This window comes from Phyllobates terribilis, unplaced genomic scaffold (genome assembly GCF_046119375.1).
Source record: "Phyllobates terribilis strain yellow unplaced genomic scaffold, ASM4611937v1 Scaffold_168__1_contigs__length_4147262, whole genome shotgun sequence".
NCBI lineage: Eukaryota > Metazoa > Chordata > Amphibia > Anura > Dendrobatidae > Phyllobates > Phyllobates terribilis.
This window is the reverse complement of record NW_027362928.1, coordinates 592934-615621: the sequence shown is the minus strand read 5'-3', so window position 1 is coordinate 615621 and position 22688 is coordinate 592934. Positions and strand designations below refer to the sequence as shown.

The 22688-nt window shown below is 47.4% G+C and overlaps 11 non-coding genes and 1 pseudogene across 11 annotated transcripts; all 12 read left to right on the top strand.

The window, feature by feature from the left end:
• Positions 1 to 1038: 1038 nt before the first annotated feature.
• LOC141208130 (U2 spliceosomal RNA) lies at positions 1039 to 1229 on the top strand. Its single transcript, XR_012278396.1, has one exon. It is a non-coding gene; the product is annotated as a U2 spliceosomal RNA (small nuclear RNA).
• Positions 1230 to 2344: 1115 nt separating this feature from the next.
• Positions 2345 to 2535, top strand: LOC141208173 (U2 spliceosomal RNA). Its single transcript, XR_012278434.1, has one exon. It is a non-coding gene; the product is annotated as a U2 spliceosomal RNA (small nuclear RNA).
• A 1115-nt stretch (positions 2536 to 3650) lies between these two features.
• LOC141208162 (U2 spliceosomal RNA) lies at positions 3651 to 3841 on the top strand. The gene has a single exon (XR_012278427.1). It is a non-coding gene; the product is annotated as a U2 spliceosomal RNA (small nuclear RNA).
• Positions 3842 to 4956: 1115 nt separating this feature from the next.
• On the top strand, positions 4957 to 5147 carry LOC141208151 (U2 spliceosomal RNA). Its single transcript, XR_012278417.1, has one exon. It is a non-coding gene; the product is annotated as a U2 spliceosomal RNA (small nuclear RNA).
• Positions 5148 to 6262: 1115 nt separating this feature from the next.
• Positions 6263 to 6453, top strand: LOC141208140 (U2 spliceosomal RNA). The gene has a single exon (XR_012278406.1). It is a non-coding gene; the product is annotated as a U2 spliceosomal RNA (small nuclear RNA).
• A 1115-nt stretch (positions 6454 to 7568) lies between these two features.
• LOC141208129 (U2 spliceosomal RNA) lies at positions 7569 to 7759 on the top strand. The gene has a single exon (XR_012278395.1). It is a non-coding gene; the product is annotated as a U2 spliceosomal RNA (small nuclear RNA).
• Positions 7760 to 10526: 2767 nt separating this feature from the next.
• Positions 10527 to 10717, top strand: LOC141208116 (U2 spliceosomal RNA). Its single transcript, XR_012278384.1, has one exon. It is a non-coding gene; the product is annotated as a U2 spliceosomal RNA (small nuclear RNA).
• A 1115-nt stretch (positions 10718 to 11832) lies between these two features.
• Positions 11833 to 11912, top strand: LOC141208194 (U2 spliceosomal RNA; annotated as a pseudogene).
• Positions 11913 to 17474: 5562 nt separating this feature from the next.
• LOC141208147 (U2 spliceosomal RNA) lies at positions 17475 to 17667 on the top strand. Its single transcript, XR_012278413.1, has one exon. It is a non-coding gene; the product is annotated as a U2 spliceosomal RNA (small nuclear RNA).
• A 1115-nt stretch (positions 17668 to 18782) lies between these two features.
• On the top strand, positions 18783 to 18973 carry LOC141207950 (U2 spliceosomal RNA). Its single transcript, XR_012278220.1, has one exon. It is a non-coding gene; the product is annotated as a U2 spliceosomal RNA (small nuclear RNA).
• Positions 18974 to 20088: 1115 nt separating this feature from the next.
• On the top strand, positions 20089 to 20279 carry LOC141208105 (U2 spliceosomal RNA). Its single transcript, XR_012278373.1, has one exon. It is a non-coding gene; the product is annotated as a U2 spliceosomal RNA (small nuclear RNA).
• Positions 20280 to 21394: 1115 nt separating this feature from the next.
• On the top strand, positions 21395 to 21585 carry LOC141208094 (U2 spliceosomal RNA). The gene has a single exon (XR_012278362.1). It is a non-coding gene; the product is annotated as a U2 spliceosomal RNA (small nuclear RNA).
• The last annotated feature ends 1103 nt before the right edge of the window (positions 21586 to 22688 follow it).

The window sequence follows — 22688 nt, the reverse complement described above, 5'->3', positions numbered from 1 at the left end:
GATGGACTCTTTGGCTTTGCTTTTCTTCTCCTCATTGGATTTTTCATGTTCAAAGTTGCAGAAGCCAGATTACAAGCTCATTTTGGTTCAACTTCAGCAACTGTGCATTGCATTGCCATGTAATGTGATGCAATGCTATCTTTCTAGCTCTCCCTTTTTACTTCCTTTTGGATAAACAGACATATTAGGCAAGCATTTTGGAGCTTTCACCTAAATAACTACAGGTGGTGAGATAAGCTGCACAATATAATTGACCTTTCAGTATATTGTTGCACACACACCATCTATTTAGCAAATGCCCTTGTTATCAACAGCAGCCTTTTAAACTCACCTGAGCTAACAGGTATGTGCGCTGGTTACTCTGCTGCGCTTAAAATTTCTTTTTTAGTTTGCTACAATGCCTTTTCTGAAACGTTGTCTCCCTCTGCTGGAACACTGACTTCTTTCATTTAATGCCTGCAGACTATAAAAGAGAACCCAACCCAAAAAGTTTGGTTGATTAGTCTGTGGCATTCTGTTAAACTGTTGCTTATGGCGGTCTCTGTGAGCTTCTCAGCGACATTCAGCCAGCCAGGTATCCTGCCTGCAGTAGATGGAATGTGGCAATGGAACGCTGGCTGCGCGTGTCATAATAGGCTCTGAGCCTTTATATACCTGTGCACAGCAGCAGCCACCTTCAGTCTGCTGCTGGACAGCCAGCAGCAGCAGCAGCAGGAGAGGTATGTAATCAGGAGCCCTCCTGCTAAGGGTAGACAGCTGCTCGTTCCACCCCACCCCCCGCCTTAATTGGTTCTCCTCCCTTCCAACGGTGTTGAGGCGGGTGGGAACAGCAGGGGGTGAAGGTGCTGTGTTTAAAGAGGTGGAGTTATGCAGATCTAAAACGCGTGGATTGCAGCAGCAGCAAGCCGAAAAGTGCAGGCATGTAAGGGATCTAGAGGTTGACAACATGTCTTCTTAACGGGAGTCCAGGAGCTCATCTCCACAAATGGACTTTTCAGGATCCTTGGGTGGCTCCGTAGTTTGAAACCAATTCTGGTTATCGCTTCTCGGCCTTTTGGCTAAGATCAAGTGTAGTATCTGTTCTTATCAGTTTAATATCTGATACGTCCCCTATCTGGGGACCATATATTAAATGGATTTTTAGAACAGGGAGATGGAAAAAGAGCTTGCTCTGTCCACTCCACGCATTGACCTGGTATTGCAGTATCTACAGGACCGGTGCACCCCTTCTTTAATGCAGTTTCTAAAATCAGAAAGAATTGAATTCAATGTTTTTTGTTCATTTTGCTTGTTTGTCGGATTTTGGGATGGACTCTTTGGCTTTGCTTTTCTTCTCCTCATTGGATTTTTCATGTTCAAAGTTGCAGAAGCCAGATTACAAGCTCATTTTGGTTCAACTTCAGCAACTGTGCATTGCATTGCCATGTAATGTGATGCAATGCTATCTTTCTAGCTCTCCCTTTTTACTTCCTTTTGGATAAACAGACATATTAGGCAAGCATTTTGGAGCTTTCACCTAAATAACTACAGGTGGTGAGATAAGCTGCACAATATAATTGACCTTTCAGTATATTGTTGCACACACACCATCTATTTAGCAAATGCCCTTGTTATCAACAGCAGCCTTTTAAACTCACCTGAGCTAACAGGTATGTGCGCTGGTTACTCTGCTGCGCTTAAAATTTCTTTTTTGGTTTGCTACAATGCCTTTTCTGAAACGTTGTCTCCTTCTGCTGGAACACTGACTTCTTTCATTTAATGCCTGCAGACTATAAAAGAGAACCCAACCCAAAAAGTTTGGTTGATTAGTCTGTGGCATTCTGTTAAACTGTTGCTTATGGCGGTCTCTGTGAGCTTCTCAGCGACATTCAGCCAGCCAGGTATCCTGCCTGCAGTAGATGGAATGTGGCAATGGAACGCTGGCTGCGCGTGTCATAATAGGCTCTGAGCCTTTATATACCTGTGCACAGCAGCAGCCACCTTCAGTCTGCTGCTGGACAGCCAGCAGCAGCAGCAGCAGGAGAGGTATGTAATCAGGAGCCCTCCTGCTAAGGGTAGACAGCTGCTCGTTCCATCCCACCCCCCGCCTTAATTGGTTCTCCTCCCTTCCAACGGTGTTGAGGCGGGTGGGAACAGCAGGGGGTGAAGGTGCTGTGTTTAAAGAGGTGGAGTTATGCAGATCTAAAACGCGTGGATTGCAGCAGCAGCAAGCCGAAAAGTGCAGGCATGTAAGGGATCTAGAGGTTGACAACATGTCTTCTTAACGGGAGTCCAGGAGCTCATCTCCACAAATGGACTTTTCAGGATCCTTGGGTGGCTCCGTAGTTTGAAACCAATTCTGGTTATCGCTTCTCGGCCTTTTGGCTAAGATCAAGTGTAGTATCTGTTCTTATCAGTTTAATATCTGATACGTCCCCTATCTGGGGACCATATATTAAATGGATTTTTAGAACAGGGAGATGGAAAAAGAGCTTGCTCTGTCCACTCCACGCATTGACCTGGTATTGCAGTATCTCCAGGACCGGTGCACCCCTTCTTTAATGCAGTTTCTAAAATCAGAAAGAATTGAATTCAATGTTTTTTGTTCATTTTGCTTGTTTGTCGGATTTTGGGATGGACTCTTTGGCTTTGCTTTTCTTCTCCTCATTGGATTTTTCATGTTCAAAGTTGCAGAAGCCAGATTACAAGCTCATTTTGGTTCAACTTCAGCAACTGTGCATTGCATTGCCATGTAATGTGATGCAATGCTATCTTTCTAGCTCTCCCTTTTTACTTCCTTTTGGATAAACAGACATATTAGGCAAGCATTTTGGAGCTTTCACCTAAATAACTACAGGTGGTGAGATAAGCTGCACAATATAATTGACCTTTCAGTATATTGTTGCACACACACCATCTATTTAGCAAATGCCCTTGTTATCAACAGCAGCCTTTTAAACTCACCTGAGCTAACAGGTATGTGCGCTGGTTACTCTGCTGCGCTTAAAATTTCTTTTTTGGTTTGCTACAATGCCTTTTCTGAAACGTTGTCTCCTTCTGCTGGAACACTGACTTCTTTCATTTAATGCCTGCAGACTATAAAAGAGAACCCAACCCAAAAAGTTTGGTTGATTAGTCTGTGGCATTCTGTTAAACTGTTGCTTATGGCGGTCTCTGTGAGCTTCTCAGCGACATTCAGCCAGCCAGGTATCCTGCCTGCAGTAGATGGAATGTGGCAATGGAACGCTGGCTGCGCGTGTCATAATAGGCTCTGAGCCTTTATATACCTGTGCACAGCAGCAGCCACCTTCAGTCTGCTGCTGGACAGCCAGCAGCAGCAGCAGCAGGAGAGGTATGTAATCAGGAGCCCTCCTGCTAAGGGTAGACAGCTGCTCGTTCCACCCCACCCCCCGCCTTAATTGGTTCTCCTCCCTTCCAACGGTGTTGAGGCGGGTGGGAACAGCAGGGGGTGAAGGTGCTGTGTTTAAAGAGGTGGAGTTATGCAGATCTAAAACGCGTGGATTGCAGCAGCAGCAAGCCGAAAAGTGCAGGCATGTAAGGGATCTAGAGGTTGACAACATGTCTTCTTAACGGGAGTCCAGGAGCTCATCTCCACAAATGGACTTTTCAGGATCCTTGGGTGGCTCCGTAGTTTGAAACCAATTCTGGTTATCGCTTCTCGGCCTTTTGGCTAAGATCAAGTGTAGTATCTGTTCTTATCAGTTTAATATCTGATACGTCCCCTATCTGGGGACCATATATTAAATGGATTTTTAGAACAGGGAGATGGAAAAAGAGCTTGCTCTGTCCACTCCACGCATTGACCTGGTATTGCAGTATCTCCAGGACCGGTGCACCCCTTCTTTAATGCAGTTTCTAAAATCAGAAAGAATTGAATTCAATGTTTTTTGTTCATTTTGCTTGTTTGTCGGATTTTGGGATGGACTCTTTGGCTTTGCTTTTCTTCTCCTCATTGGATTTTTCATGTTCAAAGTTGCAGAAGCCAGATTACAAGCTCATTTTGGTTCAACTTCAGCAACTGTGCATTGCATTGCCATGTAATGTGATGCAATGCTATCTTTCTAGCTCTCCCTTTTTACTTCCTTTTGGATAAACAGACATATTAGGCAAGCATTTTGGAGCTTTCACCTAAATAACTACAGGTGGTGAGATAAGCTGCACAATATAATTGACCTTTCAGTATATTGTTGCACACACACCATCTATTTAGCAAATGCCCTTGTTATCAACAGCAGCCTTTTAAACTCACCTGAGCTAACAGGTATGTGCGCTGGTTACTCTGCTGCGCTTAAAATTTCTTTTTTGGTTTGCTACAATGCCTTTTCTGAAACGTTGTCTCCTTCTGCTGGAACACTGACTTCTTTCATTTAATGCCTGCAGACTATAAAAGAGAACCCAACCCAAAAAGTTTGGTTGATTAGTCTGTGGCATTCTGTTAAACTGTTGCTTATGGCGGTCTCTGTGAGCTTCTCAGCGACATTCAGCCAGCCAGGTATCCTGCCTGCAGTAGATGGAATGTGGCAATGGAACGCTGGCTGCGCGTGTCATAATAGGCTCTGAGCCTTTATATACCTGTGCACAGCAGCAGCCACCTTCAGTCTGCTGCTGGACAGCCAGCAGCAGCAGCAGCAGGAGAGGTATGTAATCAGGAGCCCTCCTGCTAAGGGTAGACAGCTGCTCGTTCCACCCCACCCCCCGCCTTAATTGGTTCTCCTCCCTTCCAACGGTGTTGAGGCGGGTGGGAACAGCAGGGGGTGAAGGTGCTGTGTTTAAAGAGGTGGAGTTATGCAGATCTAAAACGCGTGGATTGCAGCAGCAGCAAGCCGAAAAGTGCAGGCATGTAAGGGATCTAGAGGTTGACAACATGTCTTCTTAACGGGAGTCCAGGAGCTCATCTCCACAAATGGACTTTTCAGGATCCTTGGGTGGCTCCGTAGTTTGAAACCAATTCTGGTTATCGCTTCTCGGCCTTTTGGCTAAGATCAAGTGTAGTATCTGTTCTTATCAGTTTAATATCTGATACGTCCCCTATCTGGGGACCATATATTAAATGGATTTTTAGAACAGGGAGATGGAAAAAGAGCTTGCTCTGTCCACTCCACGCATTGACCTGGTATTGCAGTATCTCCAGGACCGGTGCACCCCTTCTTTAATGCAGTTTCTAAAATCAGAAAGAATTGAATTCAATGTTTTTTGTTCATTTTGCTTGTTTGTCGGATTTTGGGATGGACTCTTTGGCTTTGCTTTTCTTCTCCTCATTGGATTTTTCATGTTCAAAGTTGCAGAAGCCAGATTACAAGCTCATTTTGGTTCAACTTCAGCAACTGTGCATTGCATTGCCATGTAATGTGATGCAATGCTATCTTTCTAGCTCTCCCTTTTTACTTCCTTTTGGATAAACAGACATATTAGGCAAGCATTTTGGAGCTTTCACCTAAATAACTACAGGTGGTGAGATAAGCTGCACAATATAATTGACCTTTCAGTATATTGTTGCACACACACCATCTATTTAGCAAATGCCCTTGTTATCAACAGCAGCCTTTTAAACTCACCTGAGCTAACAGGTATGTGCGCTGGTTACTCTGCTGCGCTTAAAATTTCTTTTTTGGTTTGCTACAATGCCTTTTCTGAAACGTTGTCTCCTTCTGCTGGAATACTGACTTCTTTCATTTAATGCCTGCAGACTATAAAAGAGAACCCAACCCAAAAATTTTGGTTGATTAGTCTGTGGCATTCTGTTAAACTGTTGCTTATGGCGGTCTCTATGAGCTTCTCAGCGACATTCAGCCAGCCAGGTATCCTGCCTGCAGTAGATGGAATGTGGCAATGGAACGCTGGCTGCGCGTGTCATAATAGGCTCTGAGCCTTTATATACCTGTGCACAGCAGCAGCCACCTTCAGTCTGCTGCTGGACAGCCAGCAGCAGCAGCAGCAGGAGAGGTATGTAATCAGGAGCCCTCCTGCTAAGGGTAGACAGCTGCTCGTTCCACCCCACCCCCCGCCTTAATTGGTTCTCCTCCCTTCCAACGGTGTTGAGGCGGGTGGGAACAGCAGGGGGTGAAGGTGCTGTGTTTAAAGAGGTGGAGTTATGCAGATCTAAAACGCGTGGATTGCAGCAGCAGCAAGCCGAAAAGTGCAGGCATGTAAGGGATCTAGAGGTTGACAACATGTCTTCTTAACGGGAGTCCAGGAGCTCATCTCCACAAATGGACTTTTCAGGATCCTTGGGTGGCTCCGTAGTTTGAAACCAATTCTGGTTATCGCTTCTCGGCCTTTTGGCTAAGATCAAGTGTAGTATCTGTTCTTATCAGTTTAATATCTGATACGTCCCCTATCTGGGGACCATATATTAAATGGATTTTTAGAACAGGGAGATGGAAAAAGAGCTTGCTCTGTCCACTCCACGCATTGACCTGGTATTGCAGTATCTCCAGGACCGGTGCACCCCTTCTTTAATGCAGTTTCTAAAATCAGAAAGAATTGAATTCAATGTTTTTTGTTCATTTTGCTTGTTTGTCGGATTTTGGGATGGACTCTTTGGCTTTGCTTTTCTTCTCCTCATTGGATTTTTCATGTTCAAAGTTGCAGAAGCCAGATTACAAGCTCATTTTGGTTCAACTTCAGCAACTGTGCATTGCATTGCCATGTAATGTGATGCAATGCTATCTTTCTAGCTCTCCCTTTTTACTTCCTTTTGGATAAACAGACATATTAGGCAAGCATTTTGGAGCTTTCACCTAAATAACTACAGGTGGTGAGATAAGCTGCACAATATAATTGACCTTTCAGTATATTGTTGCACACACACCATCTATTTAGCAAATGCCCTTGTTATCAACAGCAGCCTTTTAAACTCACCTGAGCTAACAGGTATGTGCGCTGGTTACTCTGCTGCGCTTAAAATTTCTTTTTTGGTTTGCTACAATGCCTTTTCTGAAAGGTTGTCTCCTTCTGCTGGAACACTGACTTCTTTCATTTAATGCCTGCAGACTATAAAAGAGAACCCAACCCAAAAAGTTTGGTTGATTAGTCTGTGGCATTCTGTTAAACTGTTGCTTATGGCGGTCTCTGTGAGCTTCTCAGCGACATTCAGCCAGCCAGGTATCCTGCCTGCAGTAGATGGAATGTGGCAATGGAACGCTGGCTGCGCGTGTCATAATAGGCTCTGAGCCTTTATATACCTGTGCACAGCAGCAGCTACCTTCAGTCTGCTGCTGGACAGCCAGCAGCAGCAGCAGCAGGAGAGGTATGTAATCAGGAGCCCTCCTGCTAAGGGTAGACAGCTGCTCGTTCCACCCCACCCCCCGCCTTAATTGGTTCTCCTCCCTTCCAACGGTGTTGAGGCGGGTGGGAACAGCAGGGGGTGAAGGTGCTGTGTTTAAAGAGGTGGAGTTATGCAGATCTAAAACGCGTGGATTGCAGCAGCAGCAAGCCGAAAAGTGCAGGCATGTAAGGGATCTAGAGGTTGACAACATGTCTTCTTAACGGGAGTCCAGGAGCTCATCTCCACAAATGGACTTTTCAGGATCCTTGGGTGGCTCCGTAGTTTGAAACCAATTCTGGTTATCGCTTCTCGGCCTTTTGGCTAAGATCAAGTGTAGTATCTGTTCTTATCAGTTTAATATCTGATACGTCCCCTATCTGGGGACCATATATTAAATGGATTTTTAGAACAGGGAGATGGAAAAAGAGCTTGCTCTGTCCACTCCACGCATTGACCTGGTATTGCAGTATCTCCAGGACCGGTGCACCCCTTCTTTAATGCAGTTTCTAAAATCAGAAAGAATTGAATTCAATGTTTTTTGTTCATTTTGCTTGTTTGTCGGATTTTGGGATGGACTCTTTGGCTTTGCTTTTCTTCTCCTCATTGGATTTTTCATGTTCAAAGTTGCAGAAGCCAGATTACAAGCTCATTTTGGTTCAACTTCAGCAACTGTGCATTGCATTGCCATGTAATGTGATGCAATGCTATCTTTCTAGCTCTCCCTTTTTACTTCCTTTTGGATAAACAGACATATTAGGCAAGCATTTTGGAGCTTTCACCTAAATAACTATAGGTGGTGAGATAAGCTGCACAATATAATTGACCTTTCAGTATACAGTTATATGAAAAAGTTTGGGCACCCCTATTAATCTTAAGCTTAATGTTTTATAAAAATTGGTGTTTTTGCAACAGCTATTTCAGTTTGATATATGTAATAACTGTTGGAAACAGTAATGTTTCTGCCTTGAAATGAGGTTTATTGTACTAACAGAAAATGTGCAATCTGCATTCAAACAAAATTTGACAGGTGCATAAGTATGGGCACCCTTATCATTTTCTTGTTTTAAGTACTCCTACCTACTTTTTACTGACTTACTAAAGCACTTTTTTGGGTTTTGTAACCTCATTGAGCTTTGAACTTCATAGCCAGGTGTATGCAATCATGAGAAAAGCTACTTAAAGTGGCCACTTGCAAGTTTTTCTCCTGTTTGAATCTCCTCTGAAGAGTGGCATCATGGGCTCCTCAAAACGACTGTCAAATGATCTGAAAACAAAGATTATTCAACATAGTTGTTCAGGGGAAGGATACAAAAAGCTGTCTCAGAGATTTAACCTGTCAGTTTCCACTGTGAGGAACATAGTAAGGAAATGGAAGAACACAGGGAAAGTTCTTGTTAAGGCCAGAAGTGGCAGGCCAAGAAAAACATCAGAAAGGCAGAGAAGAAGAATGGTGAGATCAGTCAAGGACAATCCTCAGACCACCTCCAGAGAGCTGCAGCATCAACTTGCTGCAGATGGTGTCACTGTGCATCGGTCAACTATACAATGCACTTTGCACAAGGAGAAGCTGTATGGGAGAGTGATGCGAAAGAAGCCGTTTCTGCAAGCATGCCACAAACAGAGTCGGCTGAGGTATGCAAAAGCACATTTGGAGAAGCCAATTTCTTTTTGGAAGAAGGTCCTGTGGACTGATGAAACCAAGATTGAGTTGTTTGGTCATACAAAAAGGCGTTATGCATGGCGGCAAAAAAACACAGCATTCCAAGAAAAACACTTGCTACCCACAGTAAAATTTTGTGGAGGTTCCATCATGCTTTGGGGCTGTGTGGCCAATGCCGGCACCGGGAATCTTGTTAAAGTTGAGGGACGCATGGATTCCACTCAGTATCAGCAGATTCTTGACAATAATGTTCAAGAATCAGTGATAAAGTTGAAGTTACGCAGGGGATGGATCTTTCAGCGAGACAATGATCCAAAACACCGCTCCAAATCTACTCAGGCATTCATGTAGAGGAGCAATTACAATGTTCTGGAATCGCCATCCCAGTCCCCAGACATGAATATCATTGAACATCTGGGGGATCATTTGAAGAGGGCTGTCCATGCTCGGCGACCATCAAACTTAACTGAACTGGAATTGTTTTGTAAAGAGGAATGGTCAAAAATACCTTCATCCAGGATCCAGGAACTCATTAAAAGCTACAGGAAGCGACGAGAGGCTGTTAATTTTGCAAAAGGAGGATCTACTAAATATTAATGTCACTTTTCTGGTGAGGTGCCCATACTTATGCACCTGTCAAATGTTGTTTGAATGCAGAGTGCACATTTTCTGTTAGTACAATAAAACTCATTTCAAGGCAGAAACATTACTGTGTCCAACAGTTATTACATATATCAAACTGAAATAGCTGTTGCAAAAACACCAATTTTTATAAAACATTAAGCTTAAGATTAATAGGGGTGCCCAAACTTTTTCATATAACTGTATTGTTGCACACACACCATCTATTTAGCAAATGCCCTTGTTATCAACAGCAGCCTTTTAAACTCACCTGAGCTAACAGGTATGTGCGCTGGTTACTCTGCTGCGCTTAAAATTTCTTTTTTGGTTTGCTACAATGCCTTTTCTGAAACGTTGTCTCCTTCTGCTGGAACACTGACTTCTTTCATTTAATGCCTGCAGACTATAAAAGAGAACCCAACCCAAAAAGTTTGGTTGATTAGTCTGTGGCATTCTGTTAAACTGTTGCTTATGGCGGTCTCTGTGAGCTTCTCAGCGACATTCAGCCAGCCAGGTATCCTGCCTGCAGTAGATGGAATGTGGCAATGGAACGCTGGCTGCGCGTGTCATAATAGGCTCTGAGCCTTTATATACCTGTGCACAGCAGCAGCCACCTTCAGTCTGCTGCTGGACAGCCAGCAGCAGCAGCAGCAGGAGAGGTATGTAATCAGGAGCCCTCCTGCTAAGGGTAGACAGCTGCTCGTTCCACCCCACCCCCCGCCTTAATTGGTTCTCCTCCCTTCCAACGGTGTTGAGGCGGGTGGGAACAGCAGGGGGTGAAGGTGCTGTGTTTAAAGAGGTGGAGTTATGCAGATCTAAAACGCGTGGATTGCAGCAGCAGCAAGCCGAAAAGTGCAGGCATGTAAGGGATCTAGAGGTTGACAACATGTCTTCTTAACGGGAGTCCAGGAGCTCATCTCCACAAATGGACTTTTCAGGATCCTTGGGTGGCTCCGTAGTTTGAAACCAATTCTGGTTATCGCTTCTCGGCCTTTTGGCTAAGATCAAGTGTAGTATCTGTTCTTATCAGTTTAATATCTGATACGTCCCCTATCTGGGGACCATATATTAAATGGATTTTTAGAACAGGGAGATGGAAAAAGAGCTTGCTCTGTCCACTCCACGCATTGACCTGGTATTGCAGTATCTCCAGGACCGGTGCACCCCTTCTTTAATGCAGTTTCTAAAATCAGAAAGAATTGAATTCAATGTTTTTTGTTCATTTTGCTTGTTTGTCGGATTTTGGGATGGACTCTTTGGCTTTGCTTTTCTTCTCCTCATTGGATTTTTCATGTTCAAAGTTGCAGAAGCCAGATTACAAGCTCATTTTGGTTCAACTTCAGCAACTGTGCATTGCATTGCCATGTAATGTGATGCAATGCTATCTTTCTAGCTCTCCCTTTTTACTTCCTTTTGGATAAACAGACATATTAGGCAAGCATTTTGGAGCTTTCACCTAAATAACTACAGGTGGTGAGATAAGCTGCACAATATAATTGACCTTTCAGTATATTGTTGCACACACACCATCTATTTAGCAAATGCCCTTGTTATCAACAGCAGCCTTTTAAACTCACCTGAGCTAACAGGTATGTGCGCTGGTTACTCTGCTGAGCTTAAAATTTCTTTTTTGGTTTGCTACAATGCCTTTTCTAAAACGTTGTCTCCTTCTGCTGGAACACTGACTTCTTTCATTTAATGCCTGCAGACTATAAAAGAGAACCCAACCCAAAAAGTTTGGTTGATTAGTCTGTGGCATTCTGTTAAACTGTTGCTTATGGCGGTCTCTGTGAGCTTCTCAGCGACATTCAGCCAGCCAGGTATCCTGCCTGCAGTAGATGGAATGTGGCAATGGAACGCTGGCTGCGCGTGTCATAATAGGCTCTGAGCCTTTATATACCTGTGCACAGCAGCAGCCACCTTCAGTCTGCTGCTGGACAGCCAGCAGCAGCAGCAGCAGGAGAGGTATGTAATCAGGAGCCCTCCTGCTAAGGGTAGACAGCTGCTCGTTCCACCCCACCCCCCGCCTTAATTGGTTCTCCTCCCTTCCAACGGTGTTGAGGCGGGTGGGAACAGCAGGGGGTGAAGGTGCTGTGTTTAAAGAGGTGGAGTTATGCAGATCTAAAACGCGTGGATTGCAGCAGCAGCAAGCCGAAAAGTGCAGGCATGTAAGGGATCTAGAGGTTGACAACATGTCTTCTTAACGGGAGTCCAGGAGCTCATCTCCACAAATGGACTTTTCAGGATCCTTGGGTGGCTCCGTAGTTTGAAACCAATTCTGGTTATCGCTTCTCGGCCTTTTGGCTAAGATCAAGTGTAGTATCTGTTCTTTTAAGAACACAAGAGCTACGATCTACACTTGATGAGAGCGATCGAACTCGGAAGGAGAAGAGCTTCGGAGCCCAGCTGACATCAGAGAACGAAGGCGGATATCGGTGGGAGGAAGAAGCTCTAAAGAATCCAGAAGAAGACGAAGACTCGGAGAAGAATCGGGCTGTCCTGTGGAATCTTCGAGGAAGAAAATCATCGAGACAAAGACCTTTCGGGGAATTTGTCCAGAACACGACGGGAGAAGAATCTCCATAGCTCCACCCATTCCGGGAAGAGTTCCAGATCCAGCTCCAAGAAGTAACTGCAGGAGGAAAGCCATGGCAAGCGCTGCGAGGAAGGCCGAAAAGAAGAGCCTGGAGCTGGGGACAGCCAGGAGGGCCCAGCCAGGAGCCGATTCTGACCCCAAGGACTCTGCCTCCACGACTGGCCAGCAGAAGGGACCCCAGAAGCCCCGCCACGAAGCTCCAGCCCTGGAGCCATGGATGCGGCAGACGGTGGCCCTGAAGCTGAAGGAAGTGGATGGGAGGGTGCCGGACATGTCCTCGGACGTGTTCTGCCAGAAGATGCTGCTGGATCGAGGCTTCTCCAGGTCGGACACCCTCAGCATCCAGACCTTCTTGACGGGGATCTTCTTCGTCACCTTCGCCACTGTGAACACCTGCAGGAGGTTCTGGGAAATGGTAAGCGCAAAAGGACCGGATAATTCTTTCTCTGCCTTTACAGGTAGCTGCCCTATCCAGAGGGATGAAAGGAGGATCACGGTCTCCATGCGCAACCCGCACACCCCAGGCCAAGACATCTGTACCTTCCTGAGACGCTTCTGTTTGGTTGTGAAGGAACCCTCTCACATCCTGAATGGACTCGGCTTCTGGACAGGTAAGTGGTCGGTGACCGTTAGACTTCACAGGGACCTGGCGTACTCAGACGGACTTCGGCACCTGCCCCCGACATTCTCCCTGGGCAACTCCTACGGCCTCATCTATTACCCGGACATGCCGCGGAACTGCAGGAGATGCGGCAAGAACGGCCACGAGATGAAGGACTGCAAGGAGGATGCCTGCAGGATTTGTCGAGTGACGGGACACAGCTCGAAGGACTGCCCGAAGAAGACGTCCTGCAACCTGTGTGGGCTGGCGGCTCATCTGTACAAGGATTGCCCCAGGCGTGAGAGATCCTGGGCATCGGTGGTTGCGACGACCCCAGCTACGGAGGACAAGGCCCCGACGACCAGGCCTGTGAAGGTCAAGGACGCGACGACCAAGGCCCCAGCGGCCAAGGCCGAGACGACCAAGGCCAAAGCGGTCAAGGAGTCGGTGGCCAAAGCCCCAGCGACGGTCCCAGCAGCTCCGAAGCAGAAGAAAAAGTCAAAGGAGGGTAAGAGTTCTGTCACCCCTCTCTCGATCCCTCCCCCTGCCACCCCCGTCCAATCCCCCCCCACCCCAGCCACCCCTGCTGAGGATTCCACTTCCTCTTCCTCCTTCCCCTACTCCTCAGCAGGTGTCCTTTCCCCTGCCCCGGCAGCCACTCTCCCTCCCCAGACCATGGTAGCGGTGGAATTAACCTTTCCTCCACCCGCCGCTATCTATTCCGAGGAGGATTTTCCCCTTCTTGTCTCCCCAGTTCCAACCCGGGGAAAGAGGAAGGTGGAGGACAGCCCTGCTACTGAATCCTCCAAAAAGAAGATTCTGGATTTCGTAGGCGAAAAGGAGGATACCCTCCCTGAGCCAGAAGAGATGGAGCACATGGTTGAGACCCTGGTGGCCGAGCCAGAAGAGGAGGAACTGGTGGTCGCCGAGATTGAGGCCGCGCTGCTTGACCAGATGGAGGAAGAGGGCCTGCTGGTGATCCCGTCACCAGCAGTCAACACCGACGAGGGACCACCCGACCGGAGTGGTAACTAAGGTGTATTGCCTGCGCTAACTTTTTCTTTTTTCCCTACATGATGGCTAATATTAACTTATTTTCCATTAATGTCAGGAGCATCAAGGACAAGTTCAGACGTCAGACTATTTATGCCTTCCTTACTTCCCAGTTGTGTGATGTTTATATGTTGCAGGAATGTTCCCTTCCCTCCTCTAGGTCCTTCAAACATCTGGCCAGGGAGTGGTCCCACGGTCCATCCTACTGGTCCGGTGGGGGTGACTGCAAGTCTGCGGGGGTCGCAATTCTGATCAGGGGGGGCGCATTCACGCTTGAGTCCGTCCAGGAGCTCATCTGCGGCAGGGCTCTTGTTGTAGATGGCAACTGGGCGGGGGAACCTGTCAGGTTCATCAACGTGTATGCGTCCCCACTGAAGAATGAGCGTTTGGAGCTTTTCCAGACCCTGCGGCTTCAGCTTGCCACCACCAGGACCTTAGTGATGGCCGGGGATTTCAACTGCCCCATCGAGGAGGACGGTCGTAGTTCTGGCACATCTGCCAAGTTGGACATCACGTCCAAGCTGCTCATCGAGATGGTAACCGAGGCCTCTCTTCAGGACGTGGTGGGCTCCATGGGGAGAGGCTCCACGAACTATTCGTGGAGCCGACCCGATGGCTCACTCCGCTCCAGGATTGACTTTGTGTTCACCTCTCGGGCAGTCAGGCAGAGTAGGCACTCGATGGTCTCCTGCTTCTTCTCCGACCACAGAGCCATTCACTTACAAGGTGTCCTCGGCGACGGTTTTCCGTCCGGCCCCGGCTCCTGGAAGCTGAATTGTGCTCTGCTGGCTCAGGATGAAGTCGTGGAGGAGCTGAGAGCAGCCTACGCAATGTGGCAGTCCTACAAGGGTAGCTTCCAAACAGTCTCTGATTGGTGGGAATATGTTAAACTTGAGTTTCGCTGTTTCTTTCAGGCCAAGGGTCAACAACAGGAGTGTGAGAAGAGGAGGGACTTCAGAGGGCTGCAGCGCGAGCTGCGGTCGCTGCAGGACCTTCTTCACTGCGGCTGGGACGTGAGGGAGGAGCTGGAGGAGACCAAGAAGAGCCTGAAAAGGCACTTTGAGGAGGAGTCCAAGCGAATCATCTTCCGTTCCAAAGTGGAGAATCTTGAGAAGGGTGAGAAATGTAACTCATTCTTTTTCAGGAAACTTCATGCCGGTCACACGCCCCTGAACGAGCTGCGAGACGAGAGCGGAAACATGCGACGTGGGAAGGAGGACGTGATGAGGGTCGTCAGCGACTTCTACAGCGAACTCTACTCCCACAAGACTACCGACCCCGACGCTGCTGATAAGTTCCTGTCAGGTATCACTAACCATCTTGATCCTGCAGGCACGGCAGCCTTGGACAAACCTCTGATGGTGGGCGAATTGCTCTCTGCCGCTAAATCCTTTAGGACCGGCAGGACCCCGGGCAGTGATGGTCTTCCAGCGGAGCTCTATGTAGCGCTGGGAGACCTCATCTGTCCGGACCTGTTGGACCTGTACGAGGAGATGGTGGTGGAGGGTAGAATGCCTCCATCTTTGAGGGAAGGAATGGTCACGATCCTGTACAAGCGGAAGGGAGAGAGGTGCGACCTGAGGAATTGGCGTCCCATCACTCTGCTCAACGTGGACTACAAGATCCTGGCCAAGACGATGGCGACACGACTTAAGACGGTCATCGGACGGATCATCCACCCGGACCAGACCTGCGGCATCCCTGGACGTCGCATCGCAGACAGCCTCGCTCTCGTGCGGGACACGGTCGAGTACATCAAGGTCCGCCGCGCACACGCGGCCCTGGTCTCCTTGGATCAGGAGAAGGCCTTCGACCGGGTTTCCCACGAGTTCATGGGCCGAGCTCTGCACCGGTTAGGTTTGGGTAACATGTTTTGTTCGTATGTCCGTCTGATGTATTTTGATATCCACAGCTCGGTGTTGGTGAACGGCTGGAAGACTGACCCCTTCCCTGTCCTCTCTGGGGTCAGACAAGGCTGCCCTCTATCACCTCTTCTTTTTGTTTGTGTTATAGAACTCTTCGCAGAGGCTATCCGGCAGAATGGAGAGATCAGAGGGATCACCGCACCGGGTCCGGGACGACACGAGGTCAAGTGCTCGCTCTACATGGACGACGTCACCGTCTTCTGCGCTGATCGTGGTTCAGTCGACGCCCTCGTCCAGACGTGTGAGAGGTTCGGCCGGGCTTCAGGGGCCAAAGTCAACTGCAGGAAGTCGGAAGCCATGCTCTTCGGGGATTGGCAGCCGGCCTCCTCCGCCCCCTTCCCCTTCAACATTCAACCGGATTTCCTCAAGGTGCTGGGAGTCTGGTTCGGGAAGGAAGGAGCGGCCCTCAAGTCCTGGCAAGAACGCTTGGCCAAGGTGAAGCAACGGATCGGACTCTGGAGCCTCAGACACCTCACTTGTGAGGGTAAGGCACTCGTCCTGCGTAATGAGGTCCTGCCCGTCTTGCAGTACACGGCGCAGGCCTGGCCCCCACACGTCACTGTGTGCAGGGCCATTACCAGGACAGTGTTTCACTTTGTCTGGGGATCCAAGATGGACAGAGTCAGGCGGGCCGTCATGTACAAGGAGCCTCGCAAGGGTGGGAAGGGCGTTCCAGATATCCCCACCCTCCTGCGATCCTCTTTTGTGTGTGATTGTGTCCGCCGGACTTTGCAAGTCAAGAATGGCTCCGCGGGCAGGTCCATGTCTCGCTTCTTCCTGCTTCCTCTTTGGAGGCGACTCGGCTGGGACAAGTGGGACAGCTCCTTCCCCTACAACTGGACGACGCCATGGTTCTACGGAGACGTCGTTCGATTTGTGGGGGAGCATCAACTGGAGGGACTCAAGCCCGACTTGTGGAAGCCCAAAACTATCCACAAGCTAATCAGAGCCAAGGATGACGTGGAGAACATCACAGGACTTCACCAGGACACGCTGGAGACTGTGTGGACAAATGTGTCGTCTGACAGGCTGACCAACGGGCACAAGGACTTGTCGTGGATGGCGATTCAGGGCGGACTGCCCGTCCGGTCATTCATGCATGCCCGGAACCTGTGCAAGACCCGGTACTGCCCAAGGTGCCCCTTCGTGGAGGAAACATCTTTGCACACTTTTTGGGACTGCGGATTTGCACAGCGCCTATTGACTGCACTTGAGGACGACCTGAGGAACTCTGTCCCCAGGGCGAGCATATCGCACCATTCTGTGCTTTACGGACTCTTCCCTGGGGTTCATACCGTCGGAGCCATCCAGGAGGCTTGGCGCCTTATGAACTGCTTCAAGGATGCCGTTTGGGTCGCCAGGAACCGGCTCATCTTGAGGAGGGAGAGGATGTCCATCCAGGACTGCCGCAGGCTGATCCACAGCCTGCTCAGAGACTATTCCATCATGGACGGTCCGGAGGACGAGGACGAGGACTAAACCCCTCCTCCCCCTCTCCCCTTATGTGTCTTGTCTTTCAATAAAGCTTCGGGCCTGTGATTTTCCCCTCCCCATCCCCTTTTTCCCAATCCCCATCCCTTATCACGGTTCGTCGTACTGTATTGATTGACATGCTTTTTCTTTCAGATTGAGTGTTTTGTGTAGCATAGGGGTGTGATGTGTCTAGTTAGTGCGTCGTATCCTCATGCTATGTAAATATGATGTAGAATTCTGTGTGTACTGGGCTGCGGCACTGTACACTGTCTGTTAACTTATTTTTTGTGCTAATAAAAGATATATTCAATCAAAAAATCTGTTCTTATCAGTTTAATATCTGATACGTCCCCTATCTGGGGACCATATATTAAATGGATTTTTAGAACAGGGAGATGGAAAAAGAGCTTGCTCTGTCCACTCCACGCATTGACCTGGTATTGCAGTATCTCCAGGACCGGTGCACCCCTTCTTTAATGCAGTTTCTAAAATCAGAAAGAATTGAATTCAATGTTTTTTGTTCATTTTGCTTGTTTGTCGGATTTTGGGATGGACTCTTTGGCTTTGCTTTTCTTCTCCTCATTGGATTTTTCATGTTCAAAGTTGCAGAAGCCAGATTACAAGCTCATTTTGGTTCAACTTCAGCAACTGTGCATTGCATTGCCATGTAATGTGATGCAATGCTATCTTTCTAGCTCTCCCTTTTTACTTCCTTTTGGATAAACAGACATATTAGGCAAGCATTTTGGAGCTTTCACCTAAATAACTACAGGTGGTGAGATAAGCTGCACAATATAATTGACCTTTCAGTATATTGTTGCACACACACCATCTATTTAGCAAATGCCCTTGTTATCAACAGCAGCCTTTTAAACTCACCTGAGCTAACAGGTATGTGCGCTGGTTACTCTGCTGCGCTTAAAATTTCTTTTTTGGTTTGCTACAATGCCTTTTCTGAAACGTTGTCTCCTTCTGCTGGAACACTGACTTCTTTCATTTAATGCCTGCAGACTATAAAAGAGAACCCAACCCAAAAAGTTTGGTTGATTAGTCTGTGGCATTCTGTTAAACTGTTGCTTATGGCGGTCTCTGTGAGCTTCTCAGCGACATTCAGCCAGCCAGGTATCCTGCCTGCAGTAGATGGAATGTGGCAATGGAACGCTGGCTGCGCGTGTCGTAATAGGCTCTGAGCCTTTATATACCTGTGCACAGCAGCAGCCACCTTCAGTCTGCTGCTGGACAGCCAGCAGCAGCAGCAGCAGGAGAGGTATGTAATCAGGAGCCCTCCTGCTAAGGGTAGACAGCTGCTCGTTCCACCCCACCCCCCGCCTTAATTGGTTCTCCTCCCTTCCAACGGTGTTGAGGCGGGTGAGAACAGCAGGGGGTGAAGGTGCTGTGTTTAAAGAGGTGGAGTTATGCAGATCTAAAACGCGTGGATTGCAGCAGCAGCAAGCCGAAAAGTGCAGGCATGTAAGGGGTCTAGAGGTTGACAACATGTCTTCTTAACGGGAGTCCAGGAGCTCATCTCCACAAATGGACTTTTCAGGATCCTTGGGTGGCTCCGTAGTTTGAAACCAATTCTGGTTATCGCTTCTCGGCCTTTTGGCTAAGATCAAGTGTAGTATCTGTTCTTATCAGTTTAATATCTGATACGTCCCCTATCTGGGGACCATATATTAAATGGATTTTTAGAACAGGGAGATGGAAAAAGAGCTTGCTCTGTCCACTCCACGCATTGACCTGGTATTGCAGTATCTCCAGGACCAGTGCACCCCTTCTTTAATGCAGTTTCTAAAATCAGAAAGAATTGAATTCAATGTTTTTTGTTCATTTTGCTTGTTTGTCGGATTTTGGGATGGACTCTTTGGCTTTGCTTTTCTTCTCCTCATTGGATTTTTCATGTTCAAAGTTGCAGAAGCCAGATTACAAGCTCATTTTGGTTCAACTTCAGCAACTGTGCATTGCATTGCCATGTAATGTGATGCAATGCTATCTTTCTAGCTCTCCCTTTTTACTTCCTTTTGGATAAACAGACATATTAGGCAAGCATTTTGGAGCTTTCACCTAAATAACTACAGGTGGTGAGATAAGCTGCACAATATAATTGACCTTTCAGTATATTGTTGCACACACACCATCTATTTAGTAAATGCCCTTGTTATCAACAGCAGCCTTTTAAACTCACCTGAGCTAACAGGTATGTGCGCTGGTTACTCTGCTGCGCTTAAAATTTCTTTTTTGGTTTGCTACAATGCCTTTTCTGAAACGTTGTCTCCTTCTGCTGGGACACTGACTTCTTTCATTTAATGCCTGCAGACTATAAAAGAGAACCCAACCCAAAAAGTTTGGTTGATTAGTCTGTGGCATTCTGTTAAACTGTTGCTTATGGCGGTCTCTGTGAGCTTCTCAGCGACATTCAGCCAGCCAGGTATCCTGCCTGCAGTAGATGGAATGTGGCAATGGAACGCTGGCTGCGCGTGTCATAATAGGCTCTGAGCCTTTATATACCTGTGCACAGCAGCAGCCACCTTCAGTCTGCTGCTGGACAGCCAGCAGCAGCAGCAGCAGGAGAGGTATGTAATCAGGAGCCCTCCTGCTAAGGGTAGACAGCTGCTCGTTCCACCCCACCCCCCGCCTTAATTGGTTCTCCTCCCTTCCAACGGTGTTGAGGCGGGTGGGAACAGCAGGGGGTGAAGGTGCTGTGTTTAAAGAGGTGGAGTTATGCAGATCTAAAACGCGTGGATTGCAGCAGCAGCAAGCCAAAAAGTGCAGGCATGTAAGGGATCTAGAGGTTGACAACATGTCTTCTTAACGGGAGTCCAGGAGCTCATCTCCACAAATGGACTTTTCAGGATCCTTGGGTGGCTCCGTAGTTTGAAACCAATTCTGGTTATCGCTTCTCGGCCTTTTGGCTAAGATCAAGTGTAGTATCTGTTCTTATCAGTTTAATATCTGATACGTCCCCTATCTGGGGACCATATATTAAATGGATTTTTAGAACAGGGAGATGGAAAAAGAGCTTGCTCTGTCCACTCCACGCATTGACCTGGTATTGCAGTATCTCCAGGACCGGTGCACCCCTTCTTTAATGCAGTTTCTAAAATCAGAAAGAATTGAATTCAATGTTTTTTGTTCATTTTGCTTGTTTGTCGGATTTTGGAATGGACTCTTTGGCTTTGCTTTTCTTCTCCTCATTGGATTTTTCATGTTCAAAGTTGCAGAAGCCAGATTACAAGCTCATTTTGGTTCAACTTCAGCAACTGTGCATTGCATTGCCATGTAATGTGATGCAATGCTATCTTTCTAGCTCTCCCTTTTTACTTCCTTTTGGATAAACAGACATATTAGGCAAGCATTTTGGAGCTTTCACCTAAATAACTACAGGTGGTGAGATAAGCTGCACAATATAATTGACCTTTCAGTATATTGTTGCACACACACCATCTATTTAGCAAATGCCCTTGTTATCAACAGCAGCCTTTTAAACTCACCTGAGCTAACAGGTATGTGCGCTGGTTACTCTGCTGCGCTTAAAATTTCTTTTTTGGTTTGCTACAATGCCTTTTCTGAAACGTTGTCTCCTTCTGCTGGAACACTGACTTCTTTCATTTAATGCCTGCAGACTATAAAAGAGAACCCAACCCAAAAAGTTTGGTTGATTAGTCTGTGGCATTCTGTTAAACTGTTGCTTATGGCGGTCTCTGTGAGCTTCTCAGCGACATTCAGCCAGCCAGGTATCCTGCCTGCAGTAGATGGAATGTGGCAATGGAACGCTGGCTGCGCGTGTCATAATAGGCTCTGAGCCTTTATATACCTGTGCACAGCAGCAGCCACCTTCAGTCTGCTGCTGGACAGCCAGCAGCAGCAGCAGCAGGAGAGGTATGTAATCAGGAGCCCTCCTGCTAAGGGTAGACAGCTGCTCGTTCCACCCCACCCCCCGCCTTAATTGGTTCTCCTCCCTTCCAACGGTGTTGAGGCGGGTGGGAACAGCAGGGGGTGAAGGTGCTGTGTTTAAAGAGGTGGAGTTATGCAGATCTAAAACGCGTGGATTGCAGCAGCAGCAAGCCGAAAAGTGCAGGCATGTAAGGGATCTAGAGGTTGACAACATGTCTTCTTAACGGGAGTCCAGGAGCTCATCTCCACAAATGGACTTTTCAGGATCCTTGGGTGGCTCCGTAGTTTGAAACCAATTCTGGTTATCGCTTCTCGGCCTTTTGGCTAAGATCAAGTGTAGTATCTGTTCTTATCAGTTTAATATCTGATACGTCCCCTATCTGGGGACCATATATTAAATGGATTTTTAGAACAGGGAGATGGAAAAAGAGCTTGCTCTGTCCACTCCACGCATTGACCTGGTATTGCAGTATCTCCAGGACCGGTGCACCCCTTCTTTAATGCAGTTTCTAAAATCAGAAAGAATTGAATTCAATGTTTTTTGTTCATTTTGCTTGTTTGTCGGATTTTGGGATGGACTCTTTGGCTTTGCTTTTCTTCTCCTCATTGGATTTTTCATGTTCAAAGTTGCAGAAGCCAGATTACAAGCTCATTTTGGTTCAACTTCAGCAACTGTGCATTGCATTGCCATGTAATGTGATGCAATGCTATCTTTCTAGCTCTCCCTTTTTACTTCCTTTTGGATAAACAGACATATTAGGCAAGCATTTTGGAGCTTTCACCTAAATAACTACAGGTGGTGAGATAAGCTGCACAATATAATTGACCTTTCAGTATATTGTTGCACACACACCATCTATTTAGCAAATGCCCTTGTTATCAACAGCAGCCTTTTAAACTCACCTGAGCTAACAGGTATGTGCACTGGTTACTCTGCTGCGCTTAAAATTTCTTTTTTGGTTTGCTACAATGCCTTTTCTGAAACGTTGTCTCCTTCTGCTGGAACACTGACTTCTTTCATTTAATGCCTGCAGACTATAAAAGAGAACCCAACCCAAAAAGTTTGGTTGATTAGTCTGTGGCATTCTGTTAAACTGTTGCTTATGGCGGTCTCTGTGAGCTTCTCAGCGACATTCAGCCAGCCAGGTATCCTGCCTGCAGTAGATGGAATGTGGCAATGGAACGCTGGCTGCGCGTGTCATAATAGGCTCTGAGCCTTTATATACCTGTGCACAGCAGCAGCCACCTTCAGTCTGCTGCTGGACAGCCAGCAGCAGCAGCAGCAGGAGAGGTATGTAATCAGGAGCCCTCCTGCTAAGGGTAGACAGCTGCTCGTTCCACCCCACCCCCCGCCTTAATTGGTTCTCCTCCCTTCCAACGGTGTTGAGGCGGGTGGGAACAGCAGGGGGTGAAGGTGCTGTGTTTAAAGAGGTGGAGTTATGCAGATCTAAAACGCGTGGATTGCAGCAGCAGCAAGCCGAAAAGTGCAGGCATGTAAGGGATCTAGAGGTTGACAACATGTCTTCTTAACGGGAGTCCAGGAGCTCATCTCCACAAATGGACTTTTCAGGATCCTTGGGTGGCTCCGTAGTTTGAAA